General features: G+C 61.7%; 4 long non-coding RNA genes across 4 annotated transcripts; all 4 read left to right on the top strand.

The window, feature by feature from the left end:
* Window positions 1-795: 795 nt before the first annotated feature.
* LOC129215084 (uncharacterized) lies at window positions 796-3462 on the top strand. The gene is made up of 3 exons (XR_008579881.1): window positions 796-853; window positions 2257-2338; window positions 3294-3462. It is a non-coding gene; the product is annotated as an uncharacterized LOC129215084 (long non-coding RNA).
* A 1996-nt stretch (window positions 3463-5458) lies between these two features.
* LOC129215243 (uncharacterized) lies at window positions 5459-8796 on the top strand. Its single transcript, XR_008579938.1, has 4 exons — window positions 5459-5546; window positions 6535-6801; window positions 6985-7094; window positions 8628-8796. It is a non-coding gene; the product is annotated as an uncharacterized LOC129215243 (long non-coding RNA).
* Window positions 8797-9930: 1134 nt separating this feature from the next.
* On the top strand, window positions 9931-12593 carry LOC129215244 (uncharacterized). The gene is made up of 3 exons (XR_008579939.1): window positions 9931-9988; window positions 11388-11469; window positions 12425-12593. It is a non-coding gene; the product is annotated as an uncharacterized LOC129215244 (long non-coding RNA).
* Window positions 12594-14422: 1829 nt separating this feature from the next.
* On the top strand, window positions 14423-17754 carry LOC129215245 (uncharacterized). The gene is made up of 4 exons (XR_008579940.1): window positions 14423-14510; window positions 15496-15759; window positions 15943-16052; window positions 17586-17754. It is a non-coding gene; the product is annotated as an uncharacterized LOC129215245 (long non-coding RNA).
* Window positions 17755-18761: the final 1007 nt, after the last annotated feature.

Below are 18761 nucleotides of genomic sequence, written 5' to 3' on the forward strand. Positions count from 1 at the left end.
AGCGTGGGCTTTGTGCGATTCCCTCGGGGACGATGGCGAACAAACGTTGTACGGCAGAGAGTATCTTAGCTTACTTTCCATCTCCTGCTCGGTTACTTGCAGAATATTTAATTTGGCGTCGCACGGACCCAGAGGGACGGGTCCCCAACTCATGCTGGTAGGGCAACCCCAGTACCAGCCGGTAAAATCGGAAAAGAGTACGACGTTTTGAAACGTTTGCCTTGCGAGGAGAAGGGCCGTCTCTCGTTAGGCAACTGAATTCTGCGACCGATTTCCACGCCTCACGCGCGTGCGTGCGCGCACACGCGCCCCCCCCCACCCCCCCCCCAACAGGCAGGCTTTGAAGGAGGCAGTCCCTAAGGCAACGCGATCTAAAACGTGGAAGTTTTTTTTTCTATTTTTAATAGTTTCTTACGGATAGGAGGCTCGTGTGAGCATTTAGCCTGTCCTGTCCTTAATTCTGAACCCACTGGCTGGTGCAGAAGGACGGTCGTGTGACAAAAACAGCATGAAATTTGTCCCTGTGCCGGCTGCGTCCCGTGGTAAAGGAGTACATCTGTTATTCCTGCGTGAAAGATGTTTGATGAGCGTACCGCATCGTCAGAGCTGCTCTTGGTCTGCCTGCAAGTCGTGGGTTATGATTTAGAAATACGTTCGCCTACCGTTCCTTAACTGTGTGGTTTTGGTTTTTATTTTTTCAAAGAAAGGGTGGCTTTTTCGTCGATCTCTTTGTGAGAGTATCAAATCAGGCGGCGGTAAATACGTAGAAGCAACTAGGCGTACTACGGCGTGTACCGGACAGCGTTGGCGTGCCGCTCTGCTAGCAGCGGAGAGCCAGATGAGGATGCCCGTGGTAAGTACTCGTTCTGCCTCCGGCTGAACGGAAAGATTCTCATGTTGAGGGTTCCTGGGCTTGTCTGTGTGATTAGCATTACTTTTTTTTTTTTTTTTTTTTTTTTTATATGAAACAGGGTCAGATAAGTGTTGATGAGTGGGACTTTGCATACTCCTTTAGGTAGTTTTTCGTACTGAACCTTAGATCGGTTACAAAACTTAATCTTTGTGCAGTTTACACGTTTTGTAGCAACTACAAAGACATTTATCCTGTAGGTAAGCTGAAAATAAAAATGCGGTTTCTCACCTGATTTTTCTTTCGGAGGAACGCTCGCCCCCAGCGGCTGGTTTTTTTTGCTAGTGTTGTCGGGGGGAAGGAACGGCGGCGCTTGCCTGGTTTCTTCCCCTAGCCAGGGACCTGAAACTTTGTTTTCCTCAGCTGTTTCACTAGAAATTTACAAGTGTCGGTGGTCAACAGTGGCAGAGAATTGGGTGGCGTTTTCAATTTCAAAGGGAAGGAACGTGTTGATGTTAATTCTGTTACCAAAAGCGAAGTACCAGCTGCTTCCTCTTTCTAGATCTTCTCTCCTTTCGCCGTCCTCCCCGAGGGGTAACGTGGCCACGCCGTATACCTTTTCTGCTCTGGTACCGTTCGTTTGGTACGCAGGAGCGCTGTGAAATAAATAGAAGGGCTACGGACAGACATCTGCCATCGTTGCGGCTGCCTTAAATCGTGTATTTGTCCCTTTAGCCCGTCATTTCCTTTCCGCTCAGTTGAGTTACGTGCAGCGTTAGGTTCCAGTCGAGAGCGGTGCCGCCGAACAACGCTCTCGGAGCGTGCGCGGAGGAGGGCGGCCGAGATGGCGAGAGGTCTCCGAGGCGAGACTTAGGGGGAGCGGCTGAGGTCACTTGGTTTGTTCAGCTTGGAGAAGGGAAGGCCGAGGGGTGACCTCATCGCAGTCTACACCTTCCTCGAGGGGGACGGCGGAGGGGGAGGCGCTGACCTCCGCTCTCTCCGGTGACCGGCACTAGGACCCGAGGAAACGGGACGAAGCTGCGTCAGGGCAAGTTCAGACCGGACGTTGGGAAAAGGCTTTTCACTGAGAGGGCGGTCGCTCAGTCACGGAACAGGCTCCCCAGGGAAGCGGTCGCAGCCACCGAGCCTGTCAGGAGTTCAAGGAGCGTCTGAACGATGCTCTTAGTCGCACGGTTTAGTTTTAGGTAGTCCCGCGTGGAGCGGGGGCTTGGTCTCGGCGATCCGTATGGGTCCCTTCCAACTTGAGATACTCTATGATTCTGTGAAATCTTCTGGGTTAGAAACGACCTTATTGTAATAGAGAATTCGCTGAACGTGGCTTTGTGCAAGGACTGTCGTCTTAGAATATCTTTTTTTTTTTTTCCCCCCCCCCCCCCCCCCCCCAGATATGAGAAAAGCTCTGTCCAGAGATATGGAGACGAAATCAGTTGTACCTCACCCTGTGACACCGGAAGACATTGAGTAACTGTAAGCTGTGATGCTCAGTGAAATTACTAAGAGCGTGAAGTTTCCCGTGCCTTTGCTTTCACTCTCCCATTCTCTTGTCTTGCGGCACGTCGCATTTTTTGAGGCCGTGGAAGCGACACCGGGAGCGATGGGTTGTCAGAACCAGGTCCTCCTGCCTGTCGCTGGTTTTGCTTACCTTCGCCGTCTCTGTGTACCAGCCTGCATCTCTCTCTCTGTTCCTCAATCCCTGTCCTCTCTTCTCTGTTCTGCTTTGTTTCGCTGCGTATGTCCCGTTCCCTGTCCCACCTTTATGCTTCCTTCCTTCTTCCTCGCCTTTTTCTTTGTCCTTTTGTCCTGCTCCCCGACCCTGTTTCTCGCTCCATCTGACCGTCCTTTTCCTGGCACCTTTGTGTCTCTGCTCCTTGCCCCCGTCTTTCTCTCCCCTCTGCCCAGTCCTCGTCTCCCTCTTTTGTCTCTCTGTCCCTCTGTCCTCCTTCTGCCTCTGCCCCTCTGTCCTGCTCCCTGCCCCTCTTTTTCTCACTCTGCCCCAGCGTCCCGCTCCCCGGTCCTCTTCCCCTCTGTTGCTCTCTCCTTTTATCTCTCCTTCTCCCTGCTCCCCAGCCCGGTTCTCTCACGCTCCCGCTTCCTTTTTTTATTCTCTGTTGCTCTGTCCTGCTCCCCGTGCCGCTGTCCCTCGCCGTACCTCTCGGTCCGGCTCCCTGCCCTTATTCTCTTTTCCTCCCTCGCCGTGGCGCTGCCCGCCCAGGGTCGTTTCTGCCTCTCTGTCCCGCTCCCCGTCCTGGTTTGTCGGTCGCCGTCCCGCTGCCTCTCTTCCTGCCGCTTCTTCCTGCCTCTCTGTCAGGCTCCCTGTCCCCGTCCTTCACTCGCCGTCCCTTTCCTTGCCTCGTGCTTTCTCGCTCGCCGCCGCCGCCGCCCCCCCCATCCAGCTGGCTGCCCCTTTTCTCCTCTCTTCTAGCGTCCTGCAGCCGGCTCCTCGGTTTTGGCGGCAGCCTGCACGTAGCAGCCCAGCTCTCCAGCAGCCTGACGGACCGACCGTGTGTCTGTTCCACGCCGGACTGGCGAGCGTGGCTCTGGGTAGGACAGCCGAGGTGCCCCAGGGCCGGGCCCCGAGCCCCGGTGCGGAGTCTCTCCCGGAACCGGCTCTGTGTGTGACTGAATAAACGCTTGCGGTCTCTTTTGCCGTGCCGGCTGCGTTGGCGCTTCCTTTGCGGGGGGGGGGGGCGAGGGGCCGTGATGGAGGGCAGGGGAGGAGGTGTGTGTGGGGGTATTAACGTATTCAACAAGGTCACATTGCTCGCATCCTCGGGATCCAAAAGTGATGCTTCTTGGCTCCGCCCCCGACCCACGCCAAACGCCGCCCCCGACCCACGCCAAACGCCGCCCCTGACCCACGCCAAACGCCGCCCCCGACCCACGCCAAACGCCGCCCCCCCACGCCAAACGCCGCCCCCCACGCCAAACGCCGCCCCCCACGCCAAACGCCGCCCCCCACGCAAACTCCGCCCACGACTCACACCAAGCCCTGCCCCCATGCTAACTCCGCCCCCCACTCATGCCAAGCCCCGCCCCCCACGCAAACTCCGCCCCCCACGCAAACTCCACCCCGACTCACACCAAGCCCCGCCCCTCACGCAAACTCCGCCCTGACGCACGCCATGCCCCCCTCATGCAAACTCCGCCCCCACACAAACCCCGCCCCCGACTCACGCCAAGCCCCACCCCCCACAAAAACTCCGCCCCCACGCAAACTCCGCCCCCCACTCACGCCAAGCCCCGCCCCTCACGGAAACTCCGCCCCTCACGCAAACTCCGCCCCCACTCACGCCAAGCCCCGCCCCCCACGCAAACTCCGCCCCTCACACAAACTCCGCCCCCGACGCACGCCAAACCCCGCCCCTGATGCAAACTCCGCCCCCGGTGCAAACTCCGCCCCGACGCAAGCCAAGCCCCGCCCCTCACGCAAACTCCGCCCCCACGCAAACTCCGCCCCGATGCAAAATCCGCCCCGATGCATGCCAAGCCCCGCCCCTCACGCAAACTCCGCCCTGATGCAAACTCCGCCCCTCACGCAAACTCCGCCCATCACGCAAACTCCGCCCCCGACGCACGCCAAGCCCCGCCCCTCACGACAACTCCGCCCCTGACGCTAAGCCCGACCCTCACGCAAACTCCGCCCCCGACGCACGCCAAGCCCCGCCCCCGACGCAAACCCCGCCCCTCACGCAAACTCCGCCCCCGACGCAAACTCCACCCCTCACGCAGACTCCGCCCCCGACGCACGCCAAGCCCTGCCCCTCACGCAAACGCCGCCCCCGAGGCAAACTCCGCCCGTGATGCACGCCAAGCCCCGCCCCTCACGCAAACTCCGCCTCTGACGCCCGCCAAGCACCGCCCCTCACGCAAACTCCGCCCCCGACGCAAACTCCGCCCCGACGCAAGCCAAGCCCTGCCCCTCACGCAAACTCCGCCCCTGATGCACGCCAAGCCCCGCCCCTCACGCAAACTCCGCCCCCGACGCAAACTCCGCCCCTCACGCAAACTCCGCCCCTCACGCAAACTCCGCCCCGACGCAGGCCAAGCCCCGCCCCCGACGCAAACTCCGCCCCCACGCAAACTCCGCCCCCGACGCAAACTCCGCCCCTCACGCAAACTCCGCCCCGACGCAAGCCAAGCCCCGCCCCTGACGCAAACCCCGCCCCTCACGCAAACTCCGCCCCGACGCAAGCCAAGCCCCGCCCCTGACGCAAACTCCGCCCCCGACGCAAACTCCGCCCCTCACGCAAACTCCGCCCCTCACGCAAACTCCGCCCCTCACGCAAACTCCGCCCCCGACGCAAGCCAAGCCCCGCCCCTGACGCAAACTCCGCCCCCGACGCAAACTCCGCCCCTCACGCAAACTCCGCCCCTCACGCAAACTCCGCCCCCGAGGCAAACTCCGCCCGCGACGCACGCCAAGCCCCGCCCCTCACGCAAACTCCGCCCGCGACGCACGCCAAGCCCCGCCCCTCACGCAGCGCACAGCGCATGCTCGCTCGGTGCTGCCGCCTAGCGACCAAATTTCGGTACTGCGGCGGCAGCGCCGCGCATGCGCAGTGCAGCGCCACGCCCCCTCCCCGGAACCGGCTGCCGGCAGCCGGTGTGCAGGGGCTGCTGTGAGCCGAGGGAGGAGCGGAGGCGTCGCCGGGCTGCGGCTGCACGGAGGGAGAAGGTGAGCGGGGCAGCGGGACGGACCGGCGGGTCCCGGGGAAAGCCCCGAGGAGGGCGGCGGCAGCGGTGCCGCCTCCGAGGAGAGGCGGGGGGGCGGCGGGGCGGCGGGGTCCGTGTCACAGAGGGGAGGGGGGCTGCCCGGAGCCGTGCGGCGGGTGGGGGGGGGTGCGCGCCGTGTCGGAACCGGGCGGGGAGACCGTCCGGAGCCGCGCGGCGGGGGCTGCCCGGAGCCGGCGGGCGTCCGCGCCTTTCGGAGGTGGCTGAGGGGAGGCGGGGGGGGGGGGCGCCAGCCCGGAGCCGCGCTGCGGAGCTCGGGGCTGCCGTCGCGGCTCGGCGGGGCTTTCGGGTGAGTCGGCTTTGGGGTGAGGGCACGGGACGGTGTCCCCGCAGGGTCAGGAAGCGTGGAAGGCTGCCTCCCGCGGCACGCCGGGAGTTGCAGTCTTGGGGCACGCGGCTGCTGGTCGGCCATATTGGCTCCCCGGAGCACGCCGGGAAGTGTAGTCTTACGGCACTCTAATGGCTGCCACGCGGCGCTTGCCAGTGCGTGCCGGGAGGCGTGGTTTTCGCGGACGTGGCTGCCGGACAGCCCGACTTGCTCTCGCAGGAGCGCGAGGTTGGGGTTTTTTTGCCGGTTTCGAGTGGTTTTCTGCAGGCTTCCAGCCACTCCCGAGCAGCGGTGCGGCCGTGCTACGAGAGCGCGCGCGCGCGCGGTGAGGCGTTGCCCGGTGTCCCGAGACGAGCGCTACCGGTCGGACTCTCCGGAAGCCTGTCCGGCAGCCCCAGGCCGCCCCCGAGCCCTGGCGTGAAGGCGGCAAGCTGGCCCTCGCCTGTGCCGCTTTCTTCCTGAACGGGGGTGCTGGCGGCGGCGGCAGCGGCAGCAGCGCAGGGAAAGAGCGGCGTCTCCGGAAGCCCCTGCAGAAGGAGGAGGGTCTCCGGCCAGGGCCGACCTCCGGTAGTAACGGCCACTGCTTTTTCTTTCCCTCTCCCAGGCCGCGCTGAGGACGTGGTTGCCCGTCCCTCCCTTGGGGATGCCGTCGACTGCACCCGCCTCGCCTGTGCCTGGCCTGGCTCGCCTCGTGGCGTGGGGGCGAAAAGGGACAGGCGGCGGAGCGCTTACCGGCCGTGGACAGGAGCTGCCCTAAGGGAAGCTGGAATGGCCAGAGAAAGGTGAAGAAGAAGAAGAAGAAGAAGAGATGGAAGGCTCTCCGGCCGGCAGCTGCCTCCCGCTGCAGGCAAGAGAGCGCCTGCCTCGCCGCGTGAGGAAAGATCCCTCGTTGCGCTCCGCGGCAGGTCAGGCTGCCGACGGGCACCGCAGGGTCGCCACGCGTAATCCAAAGCACGGTGCGGCCGCGTACCGAGGGAGGGAGGCAGGGAGGCAGGCTACTCATCTAGGCAGACTCGTCTCCTCGGAGCTGTAAGACACCCGTGTATTCTCTTAGGCGGAGGACAGCCGAGCGACCGGAGTGACAGCAAAGGAAAGGCGGAGAGCAGGAGAAAGAAGCGTCTGCGCTGGCAAGCTCTCCCGGCAGCGCCGAGAGCCAGAGCTGCGGTGAGTCCTGGGCCCGCGGGGCCCCATCGCCTCTCCTCTGCGTCGCGGGCCCTCCTCTGCCCCCCTCGCTTTCCCACCCCGCTGTGGGGTTTTTTGGTTTGCTTTCTGCTCCCCGCTATGTTCTTTTTCCATCTCGCTCTGACGGGCTGCCTGTCCCCACCTTTTTTAGGTCCTCGCTCTCTCTGCCCCGTAGCCCGTGGCTATTGTTTCCTTCTCTCTCTCCCTGTCTCTCTGTCCGGCCCCCAGCCACTGTTTCTGCATTCCTCCCCCTCGGTCCTGTAGCCCGTCGGTATTTCTGCCGTCTCTGGCTCTCTCTGTGCGGCTCCTCGTTCCTGTTGTTCGAGGTCTTCCTTCTCGGCTCCGTAGCGAGTCGTCGTGAGTCTCTCTCTTTCTCCGTCCCTCTTGAGCCTCTTCCCTGCCCCTCGTTTTGAAGGCCCGCCTCTCTGTCCCGGCACCCGTCGCTACGGTTCCTTTTTTCGGTCTGGCTCCGTCTCGCTCCCCGTCCCTGTTTTTCTAAAGTCTCCCCTCTCTGCCTCCTAGCCCGTCGGTACCTTTTTCTTTCCCCGTCGCGGTTCGTCTGGCTCCCTGTCCCTCTTTCTTTCTTCCTTCCTTCCTCCCTGTCTGCCCCGCAGCCCGTCCCTTCGTTCCTTTCTCCTTCCCTCTCTGTCCCTCTCCCGGTCCCCGGCATTAAACTCTGCTTCTCTGCCCGGTAGCTCGCCACCGTCTTACCTTTCCCCGTCTCTCTCTCTGTCCAGCTCCCTCTCTCGAATCTTCAATTCCTCCCTGTCGCTGCAGCAGCCTGTCGGGACTTTTTCCCCTGCCCGGCTTGCCTCTCCCTGTCTCGCGATTCCTCCCTCTCTGCCCTCTTAGCCGCGACCGTTTTTATATTCTCCGTCTCTCCCTCGGTCCGCCTCGAGATCCCGATTGTTTTTTAAAGCGACCGAATCGTCGAGGTTGGCAGAGACCTTTACGATTATCGGGTGGAACCGCAAACCTGGCGCTGGCAAGTCCCCCTCTGCCCCGCAGCCCGTCCCTTCCCTTCCGACGGCCTCTTTCTCCACCTCCCTCTGTCCGGCTCCCGGCCCCTCTTTTCCACTTCCGCCCTCTGTACCCTGTGGCTTTCCCCCTCTTCTTTCTCTCTCTGTCTCTGTTTGAGGAGGAGCAGCTGCCGCCCCAGCGTTCGCACCCCGTTCACGGTGTCGCGCGCACGCTTCTTCTCGGGCGCGCTTCCTCCTCCTCCTCCTCCGGGCTCGACCCGAGGCTTCCGGCAGCAGTCTCCGGGTGTCGGATTTTGTAAAATAATTAACGTAACTGAAAGGTGCAGCAGCGGGATCGGCCCGGGCGGGGTGCCTCCAGAGAGAGGGACCCCGAACAAAGAAATCCCGGGGCCGTTCCACGCTTGGGTCCCGGACACCCGCCCCTCGCGCGCTGTCCGCGCGTCCCTTAGTCCCGCGGTGACTTTTGGTCTGGGGTCTTCTACCGTCGTCTCGGATTCTTCTTCTGTATAGCTGTGGGCGGTGCGTTATTCCACAGGTGCTGCTGCGCCGATGCTCCGTACGTTCGCAGTAACGGGTAGAGCGGAAGGCTCCGTGGCCAGGGAAGAGCGGCACGGACACGTTCCTGCTCGCTCCGTTGCACCGGAATTTCGACGGCTGGGTTCGGCCGCTAAATTGATGGCGCTACCGGAAGAAATTTCAGAAAAGTGAGTACTGTGCTTGTCTTTAATCTTTTAAAGTAATTTTTCTACGGGCGCCCGGTCCGTGGCTTAGATATTTGGTTTGCGGCGAAACAGACCCGGAACGTGGCTCCAAGTAGCGTTCCGATTCGCTGAAATTCCCCGTAGTCAGAGAGCAAGAATCGTGAATGTTGCTTGGCGGTTTGAAATCTCAGGCTTTCTCTGAAAGCTGACCTGCCAGAATGAGCCGAAAGCAGACCGAACGCCAATAGGGATGCCGCAGAAAAGGTCCTCTTCTTGACAGGAGAAGAGCTTGGCGAAACGTCAGCGCCGTTTCCCGTAGGGCCTCCGACGTACCGGTTCGGCAAGCGTGGGCTTTGTGCGATTCCCTCGGGGACGATGGCGAACAAACGTTGTACGGCAGAGAGTATCTTAGCTTACTTTCCATCTCCTGCTCGGTTACTTGCAGAATATTTAATTTGGCGTCGCACGGACCCAGAGGGACGGGTCCCCAACTCATGCTGGTAGGGCAACCCCAGTACCAGCCGGTAAAATCGGAAAAGAGTACGACGTTTTGAAACGTTTGCCTTGCGAGGAGAAGGGCCGTCTCTCGTTAGGCAACTGAATTCTGCGACCGATTTCCACGCCTCACGCGCGTGCGTGCGCGCACACGCGCCCCCCCACCCCCCCCCCCAACAGGCAGGCTTTGAAGGAGGCAGTCCCTAAGGCAACGCGATCTAAAACGTGGAAGTTTTTTTTTCTATTTTTAATAGTTTCTTACGGATAGGAGGCTCGTGTGAGCATTTAGCCTGTCCTGTCCTTAATTCTGAACCCACTGGCTGGTGCAGAAGGACGGTCGTGTGACAAAAACAGCATGAAATTTGTCCCTGTGCCGGCTGCGTCCCGTGGTAAAGGAGTACATCTGTTATTCCTGCGTGAAAGATGTTTGATGAGCGTACCGCATCGTCAGAGCTGCTCTTGGTCTGCCTGCAAGTCGTGGGTTATGATTTAGAAATACGTTCGCCTACCGTTCCTTAACTGTGTGGTTTTGGTTTTTATTTTTTCAAAGAAAGGGTGGCTTTTTCGTCGATCTCTTTGTGAGAGTATCAAATCAGGCGGCGGTAAATACGTAGAAGCAACTAGGCGTACTACGGCGTGTACCGGACAGCGTTGGCGTGCCGCTCTGCTAGCAGCGGAGAGCCAGATGAGGATGCCCGTGGTAAGTACTCGTTCTGCCTCCGGCTGAACGGAAAGATTCTCATGTTGAGGGTTCCTGGGCTTGTCTGTGTGATTAGCATTACTTTTTTTTTTTTTTTTTTTTTTTTTTTATATGAAACAGGGTCAGATAAGTGTTGATGAGTGGGACTTTGCGTACTCCTTTAGGTAGTTTTTCGTACTGAACCTTAGATCGGTTACAAAACTTAATCTTTGTGCAGTTTACACGTTTTGTAGCAACTACAAAGACATTTATCCTGTAGGTAAGCTGAAAATAAAAATGCGGTTTCTCACCTGATTTTTCTTTCGGAGGAACGCTCGCCCCCAGCGGCTGGTTTTTTTTGCTAGTGTTGTCGGGGGGAAGGAACGGCGGCGCTTGCCTGGTTTCTTCCCCTAGCCAGGGACCTGAAACTTTGTTTTCCTCAGCTGTTTCACTAGAAATTTACAAGTGTCGGTGGTCAACAGTGGCAGAGAATTGGGTGGCGTTTTCAATTTCAAAGGGAAGGAACGTGTTGATGTTAATTCTGTTACCAAAAGCGAAGTACCAGCTGCTTCCTCTTTCTAGATCTTCTCTCCTTTCGCCGTCCTCCCCGAGGGGTAACGTGGCCACGCCGTATACCTTTTCGGCTCTGGTACCGTTCGTTTGGTACGCAGGAGCGCTGTGAAATAAATAGAAGGGCTACGGACAGACATCTGCCATCGTTGCGGCTGCCTTAAATCGTGTATTTGTCCCTTTAGCCCGTCATTTCCTTTCCGCTCAGTTGAGTTACGTGCAGCGTTAGGTTCCAGTCGAGAGCGGTGCCGCCGAACAACGCTCTCGGAGCGTGCGCGGAGGAGGGCGGCCGAGATGGCGAGAGGTCTCCGAGGCGAGACTTAGGGGGAGCGGCTGAGGTCACTTGGTTTGTTCAGCTTGGAGAAGGGAAGGCCGAGGGGTGACCTCATCGCAGTCTACACCTTCCTCGAGGGGGACGGCGGAGGGGGAGGCGCTGACCTCCGCTCTCTCCGGTGACCGGCACTAGGACCCGAGGAAACGGGACGAAGCTGCGTCAGGGCAAGTTCAGACCGGACGTTGGGAAAAGGCTTTTCACTGAGAGGGCGGTCGCTCAGTCACGGAACAGGCTCCCCAGGGAAGCGGTCGCAGCCACCGAGCCTGTCAGGAGTTCAAGGAGCGTCTGAACGATGCTCTTAGTCGCACGGTTTAGTTTTAGGTAGTCCCGCGTGGAGCGGGGGCTTGGTCTCGGCGATCCGTATGGGTCCCTTCCAACTTGAGATACTCTATGATTCTGTGAAATCTTCTGGGTTAGAAACGACCTTATTGTAATAGAGAATTCGCTGAACGTGGCTTTGTGCAAGGACTGTCGTCTTAGAATATCTTTTTTTTTTTTCTTCCCCCCCCCCCCCAGATATGAGAAAAGCTCTGTCCAGAGATATGGAGACGAAATCAGTTGTACCTCACCCTGTGACACCGGAAGACATTGAGTAACTGTAAGCTGTGATGCTCAGTGAAATTACTAAGAGCGTGAAGTTTCCCGTGCCTTTGCTTTCACTCTCCCATTCTCTTGTCTTGCGGCACGTCGCATTTTTTGAGGCCGTGGAAGCGACACCGGGAGCGATGGGTTGTCAGAACCAGGTCCTCCTGCCTGTCGCTGGTTTTGCTTACCTTCGCCGTCTCTGTGTACCAGCCTGCATCTCTCTCTCTGTTCCTCAATCCCTGTCCTCTCTTCTCTGTTCTGCTTTGTTTCACTGCGTATGTCCCGTTCCCTGTCCCACCTTTATGCTTCCTTCCTTCTTCCTCGCCTTTTTCTTTGTCCTTTTGTCCTGCTCCCCGACCCTGTTTCTCGCTCCATCTGACCGTCCTTTTCCTGGCACCTTTGTGTCTCTGCTCCTTGCCCCCGTCTTTCTCTCCCCTCTGCCCAGTCCTCGTCTCCCTCTTTTGTCTCTCTGTCCCTCTGTCCTCCTTCTGCCTCTGCCCCTCTGTCCTGCTCCCTGCCCCTCTTTTTCTCACTCTGCCCCAGCGTCCCGCTCCCCGGTCCTCTTCCCCTCTGTTGCTCTCTCCTTTTATCTCTCCTTCTCCCTGCTCCCCAGCCCGGTTCTCTCACGCTCCCGCTTCCTTTTTTTATTCTCTGTTGCTCTGTCCTGCTCCCCGTGCCGCTGTCCCTCGCCGTACCTCTCGGTCCGGCTCCCTGCCCTTATTCTCTTTTCCTCCCTCGCCGTGGCGCTGCCCGCCCAGGGTCGTTTCTGCCTCTCTGTCCCGCTCCCCGTCCTGGTTTGTCAGTCGCCGTCCCGCTGCCTCTCTTCCTGCCGCTTCTTCCTGCCTCTCTGTCAGGCTCCCTGTCCCCGTCCTTCACTCGCCGTCCCTTTCCTTGCCTCGTGCTTTCTCGCTCGCCGCCGCCGCCGCCCCCCCCATCCAGCTGGCTGCCCCTTTTCTCCTCTCTTCTAGCGTCCTGCAGCCGGCTCCTCGGTTTTGGCGGCAGCCTGCACGTAGCAGCCCAGCTCTCCAGCAGCCTGACGGACCGACCGTGTGTCTGTTCCACGCCGGACTGGCGAGCGTGGCTCTGGGTAGGACAGCCGAGGTGCCCCAGGGCCGGGCCCCGAGCCCCGGTGCGGAGTCTCTCCCGGAACCGGCTCTGTGTGTGACTGAATAAACGCTTGCGGTCTCTTTTGCCGTGCCGGCTGCGTTGGCGCTTCCTTTGCGGGGGGGGGGGGCGAGGGGCCGTGATGGAGGGCAGGGGAGGAGGTGTGTGTGGGGGTATTAACGTATTCAACAAGGTCACATTGCTCGCATCCTCGGGATCCAAAAGTGATGCTTCTTGGCTCCGCCCCCGACCCACGCCAAACGCCGCCCCCGACCCACGCCAAACGCCGCCCCCGACCCACGCCAAACGCCGCCCCCGACCCACGCCAAACGCCGCCCCCGACCCACGCCAAACGCCGCCCCCCACGCCAAGCCCCGCCCCCCACGCCAAACGCCGCCCCCCACGCCAACTCCGCCCCCCACGCAAACTCCGCCCCCCACGCAAACTCCGCCCACGACTCACACCAAGCCCTGCCCCCATGCTAACTCCGCCCCCCACTCATGCCAAGCCCCGCCCCCCACGCAAACTCCGCCCCCCACGCAAACTCCACCCCGACTCACACCAAGCCCCGCCCCTCACGCAAACTCCGCCCTGACGCACGCCATGCCCCCCTCATGCAAACTCCGCCCCCACACAAACCCCGCCCCCGACTCACGCCAAGCCCCACCCCCCACAAAAACTCCGCCCCCACGCAAACTCCGCCCCCCACTCACGCCAAGCCCCGCCCCTCACGGAAACTCCGCCCCTCACGCAAACTCCGCCCCCACTCACGCCAAGCCCCGCCCCCCACGCAAACTCCGCCCCTCACACAAACTCCGCCCCCGACGCACGCCAAACCCCGCCCCTGATGCAAACTCCGCCCCCGGTGCAAACTCCGCCCCGACGCAAGCCAAGCCCCGCCCCTCACGCAAACTCCGCCCCCACGCAAACTCCGCCCCGATGCAAAATCCGCCCCCGATGCATGCCAAGCCCCGCCCCTCACGCAAACTCCGCCCTGATGCAAACTCCGCCCATCATGCAAACTCCGCCCATCACGCAAACTCCGCCCCCGACGCACGCCAAGCCCCGCCCCTCACGACAACTCCGCCCCCGACGCTAACCCCGACCCTCACGCAAACTCCGCCCCGACGCACGCCAAGCCCCGCCCCTCACGCAAACACCGCCCCCGAGGCAAACTCCGCCCGTGATGCACGCCAAGCCCCGCCCCTCACGCAAACTCCGCCTCTGACGCCCGCCAAGCACCGCCCCTCACGCAAACTCCGCCCCCGACGCAAACTCCGCCCCGACGCAAGCCAAGCCCTGCCCCTCACGCAAACTCCGCCCCTGATGCACGCCAAGCCCCGCCCCTCACGCAAACTCCGCCCCCGACGCAAACTCCGCCCCTCACGCAAACTCCGCCCCTCACGCAAACTCCGCCCCCGACGCACGCCAAGCCCCGCCCCCGACGCAAACTCCGCCCCCACGCAAACTCCGCCCCCGACGCAAACTCCGCCCCTCACGCAAACTCCGCCCCGACGCAAGCCAAGCCCCGCCCCTCACGCAAACTCCGCCCCTCACGCAAACTCCGCCCCCGACGCAAGCCAAGCCCCGCCCCTGACGCAAACTCCGCCCCCGACGCAAACTCCGCCCCTCACGCAAACTCCGCCCCTCACGCAAACTCCGCCCCCGAGGCAAACTCCGCCCGCGACGCACGCCAAGCCCCGCCCCTCACGCAAACTCCGCCCCCGACGCACGCCAAGCCCCGCCCCTCACGCAGCGCACAGCGCATGCTCGCTCGGTGCTGCCGCCTAGCGACCAAATTTCGGTACTGCGGCGGCAGCGCCGCGCATGCGCAGTGCAGCGCCACGCCCCCTCCCCGGAACCGGCTGCCGGCAGCCGGTGTGCAGGGGCTGCTGTGAGCCGAGGGAGGAGCGGAGGCGTCGCCGGGCTGCGGCTGCACGGAGGGAGAAGGTGAGCGGGGCAGCGGGACGGACCGGCGGGTCCCGGGGAAAGCCCCGAGGAGGGCGGCGGCAGCGGTGCCGCCTCCGAGGAGAGGCGGGGGGGCGGCGGGGCGGCGGGGTCCGTGTCACAGAGGGGAGGGGGGCTGCCCGGAGCCGTGCGGCGGGTGGGGGGGTGCGCGCCGTGTCGGAACCGGGCGGGGAGACCGTCCGGAGCCGCGCGGCGGGGGCTGCCCGGAGCCGGCGGGCGTCCGCGCCTTTCGGAGGTGGCTGAGGGGAGGCGGGGGGGGGGGCGCCAGCCCGGAGCCGCGCTGCGGAGCTCGGGGCTGCCGTCGCGGCTCGGCGGGGCTTTCGGGTGAGTCGGCTTTGGGGTGAGGGCACGGGACGGTGTCCCCGCAGGGTCAGGAAGCGTGGAAGGCTGCCTCCCGCGGCACGCCGGGAGTTGCAGTCTTGGGGCACGCGGCTGCTGGTCGGCCATATTGGCTCCCCGGAGCACGCCGGGAAGTGTAGTCTTACGGCACTCTAATGGCTGCCACGCGGCGCTTGCCAGTGCGTGCCGGGAGGCGTGGTTTTCGCGGACGTGGCTGCCGGACAGCCCGACTTGCTCTCGCAGGAGCGCGAGGTTGGGGTTTTTTTGCCGGTTTCGAGTGGTTTTCTGCAGGCTTCCAGCCACTCCCGAGCAGCGGTGCGGCCGTGCTACGAGAGCGCGCGCGCGCGCGGTGAGGCGTTGCCCGGTGTCCCGAGACGAGCGCTACCGGTCGGACTCTCCGGAAGCCTGTCCGGCAGCCCCAGGCCGCCCCCGAGCCCTGGCGTGAAGGCGGCAAGCTGGCCCTCGCCTGTGCCGCTTTCTTCCTGAACGGGGGTGCTGGCGGCGGCGGCAGCGGCAGCAGCGCAGGGAAAGAGCGGCGTCTCCGGAAGCCCCTGCAGAAGGAGGAGGGTCTCCGGCCAGGGCCGACCTCCGGTAGTAACGGCCACTGCTTTTTCTTTCCCTCTCCCAGGCCGCGCTGAGGACGTGGTTGCCCGTCCCTCCCTTGGGGATGCCGTCGACTGCACCCGCCTCGCCTGTGCCTGGCCTGGCTCGCCTCGTGGCGTGGGGGCGAAAAGGGACAGGCGGCGGAGCGCTTACCGGCCGTGGACAGGAGCTGCCCTAAGGGAAGCTGGAATGGCCAGAGAAAGGTGAAGAAGAAGAAGAAGAAGAGATGGAAGGCTCTCCGGCCGGCAGCTGCCTCCCGCTGCAGGCAAGAGAGCGCCTGCCTCGCCGCGTGAGGAAAGATCCCTCGTTGCGCTCCGCGGCAGGTCAGGCTGCCGACGGGCACCGCAGGGTCGCCACGCGTAATCCAAAGCACGGTGCGGCCGCGTACCGAGGGAGGGAGGCAGGGAGGCAGGCTACTCATCTAGGCAGACTCGTCTCCTCGGAGCTGTAAGACACCCGTGTATTCTCTTAGGCGGAGGACAGCCGAGCGACCGGAGTGACAGCAAAGGAAAGGCGGAGAGCAGGAGAAAGAAGCGTCTGCGCTGGCAAGCTCTCCCGGCAGCGCCGAGAGCCAGAGCTGCGGTGAGTCCTGGGCCCGCGGGGCCCCATCGCCTCTCCTCTGCGTCGCGGGCCCTCCTCTGCCCCCCTCGCTTTCCCACCCCGCTGTGGGGTTTTTTGGTTTGCTTTCTGCTCCCCGCTATGTTCTTTTTCCATCTCGCTCTGACGGGCTGCCTGTCCCCACCTTTTTTAGGTCCTCGCTCTCTCTGCCCCGTAGCCCGTGGCTATTGTTTCCTTCTCTCTCTCCCTGTCTCTCTGTCCGGCCCCCAGCCACTGTTTCTGCATTCCTCCCCCTCGGTCCTGTAGCCCGTCGGTATTTCTGCCGTCTCTGGCTCTCTCTGTGCGGCTCCTCGTTCCTGTTGTTCGAGGTCTTCCTTCTCGGCTCCGTAGCGAGTCGTCGTGAGTCTCTCTCTTTCTCCGTCCCTCTTGAGCCTCTTCCCTGCCCCTCGTTTTGAAGGCCCGCCTCTCTGTCCCGGCACCCGTCGCTACGGTTCCTTTTTTCGGTCTGGCTCCGTCTCGCTCCCCGTCCCTGTTTTTCTAAAGTCTCCCCTCTCTGCCTCCTAGCCCGTCGGTACCTTTTTCTTTCCCCGTCGCGGTTCGTCTGGCTCCCTGTCCCTCTTTCTTTCTTCCTTCCTTCCTCCCTGTCTGCCCCGCAGCCCGTCCCTTCGTTCCTTTCTCCTTCCCTCTCTGTCCCTCTCCCGGTCCCCGGCATTAAACTCTGCTTCTCTGCCCGGTAGCTCGCCACCGTCTTACCTTTCCCCGTCTCTCTCTCTGTCCAGCTCCCTCTCTCGAATCTTCAATTCCTCCCTGTCGCTGCAGCAGCCTGTCGGGACTTTTTCCCCTGCCCGGCTTGCCTCTCCCTGTCTCGCGATTCCTCCCTCTCTGCCCTCTTAGCCGCGACCGTTTTTATATTCTCCGTCTCTCCCTCGGTCCGCCTCGAGATCCCGATTGTTTTTTAAAGCGACCGAATCGTCGAGGTTGGCAGAGACCTTTACGATTATCGGGTGGAACCGCAAACCTGGCGCTGGCAAGTCCCCCTCTGCCCCGCAGCCCGTCCCTTCCCTTCCGACGGCCTCTTTCTCCACCTCCCTCTGTCCGGCTCCCGGCCCCTCTTTTCCACTTCCGCCCTCTGTACCCTGTGGCTTTCCCCCTCTTCTTTCTCTCTCTGTCTCTGTTTGAGGAGGAGCAGCTGCCGCCCCAGCGTTCGCACCCCGTTCACGGTGTCGCGCGCACGCTTCTTCTCGGGCGCGCTTCCTCCTCCTCCTCCTCCGGGCTCGACCCGAGGCTTCCGGCAGCAGTCTCCGGGTGTCGGATTTTGTAAAATAATTAACGTAACTGAAAGGTGCAGCAGCGGGATCGGCCCGGGCGGGGTGCCTCCAGAGAGAGGGACCCCGAACAAAGAAATCCCGGGGCCGTTCCACGCTTGGGTCCCGGACACCCGCCCCTCGCGCGCTGTCCGCGCGTCCCTTAGTCCCGCGGTGACTTTTGGTCTGGGGTCTTCTACCGTCGTCTCGGATTCTTCTTCTGTATAGCTGTGGGCGGTGCGTTATTCCACAGGTGCTGCTGCGCCGATGCTCCGTACGTTCGCAGTAACGGGTAGAGCGGAAGGCTCCGTGGCCAGGGAAGAGCGGCACGGACACGTTCCTGCTCGCTCCGTTGCACCGGAATTTCGACGGCTGGGTTCGGCCGCTAAATTGATGGCGCTACCGGAAGAAATTTCAGAAAAGTGAGTACTGTGCTTGTCTTTAATCTTTTAAAGTAATTTTTCTACGGGCGCCCGGTCCGTGGCTTAGATATTTGGTTTGCGGCGAAACAGACCCGGAACGTGGCTCCAAGTAGCGTTCCGATTCGCTGAAATTCCCCGTAGTCAGAGAGCAAGAATCGTGAATGTTGCTTGGCGGTTTGAAATCTCAGGCTTTCTCTGAAAGCTGACCTGCCAGAATGAGCCGAAAGCAGACCGAACGCCAATAGGGATGCCGCAGAAAAGGTCCTCTTCTTGACAGGAGAAGAGCTTGGCGAAACGTCAGCGCCGTTTCCCGTAGGGCCTCCGACGTACCGGTTCGGCAAGCGTGGGCTTTGTGCGATTCCCTCGGGGACGATGGCGAACAAACGTTGTACGGCAGAGAGTATCTTAGCTTACTTTCCATCTCCTGCTCGGTTACTTGCAGAATATTTAATTTGGCGTCGCACGGACCCAGAGGGACGGGTCCCCAACTCATGCTGGTAGGGCAACCCCAGTACCAGCCGGTAAAATCGGAAAAGAGTACGACGTTTTGAAACGTTTGCCTTGCGAGGAGAAGGGCCGTCTCTCGTTAGGCAACTGAATTCTGCGACCGATTTCCACGCCTCACGCGCGTGCGTGCGCGCACACGCGCCCCCCCCCCCCCCCCCCAACAGGCAGGCTTTGAAGGAGGCAGTCCCTAAGGCAACGCGATCTAAAACGTGGAAGTTTTTTTTTCTATTTTTAATAGTTTCTTACGGATAGGAGGCTCGTGTGAGCATTTAGCCTGTCCTGTCCTTAATTCTGAACCCACTGGCTGGTGCAGAAGGACGGTCGTGTGACAAAAACAGCATGAAATTTGTCCCTGTGCCGGCTGCGTCCCGTGGTAAAGGAGTACATCTGTTATTCCTGCGTGAAAGATGTTTGATGAGCGTACCGCATCGTCAGAGCTGCTCTTGGTCTGCCTGCAAGTCGTGGGTTATGATTTAGAAATACGTTCGCCTACCGTTCCT

Source organism: Grus americana, chromosome 19, assembly GCF_028858705.1.
Source record: "Grus americana isolate bGruAme1 chromosome 19, bGruAme1.mat, whole genome shotgun sequence".
Lineage (NCBI taxonomy): Eukaryota > Metazoa > Chordata > Aves > Gruiformes > Gruidae > Grus > Grus americana.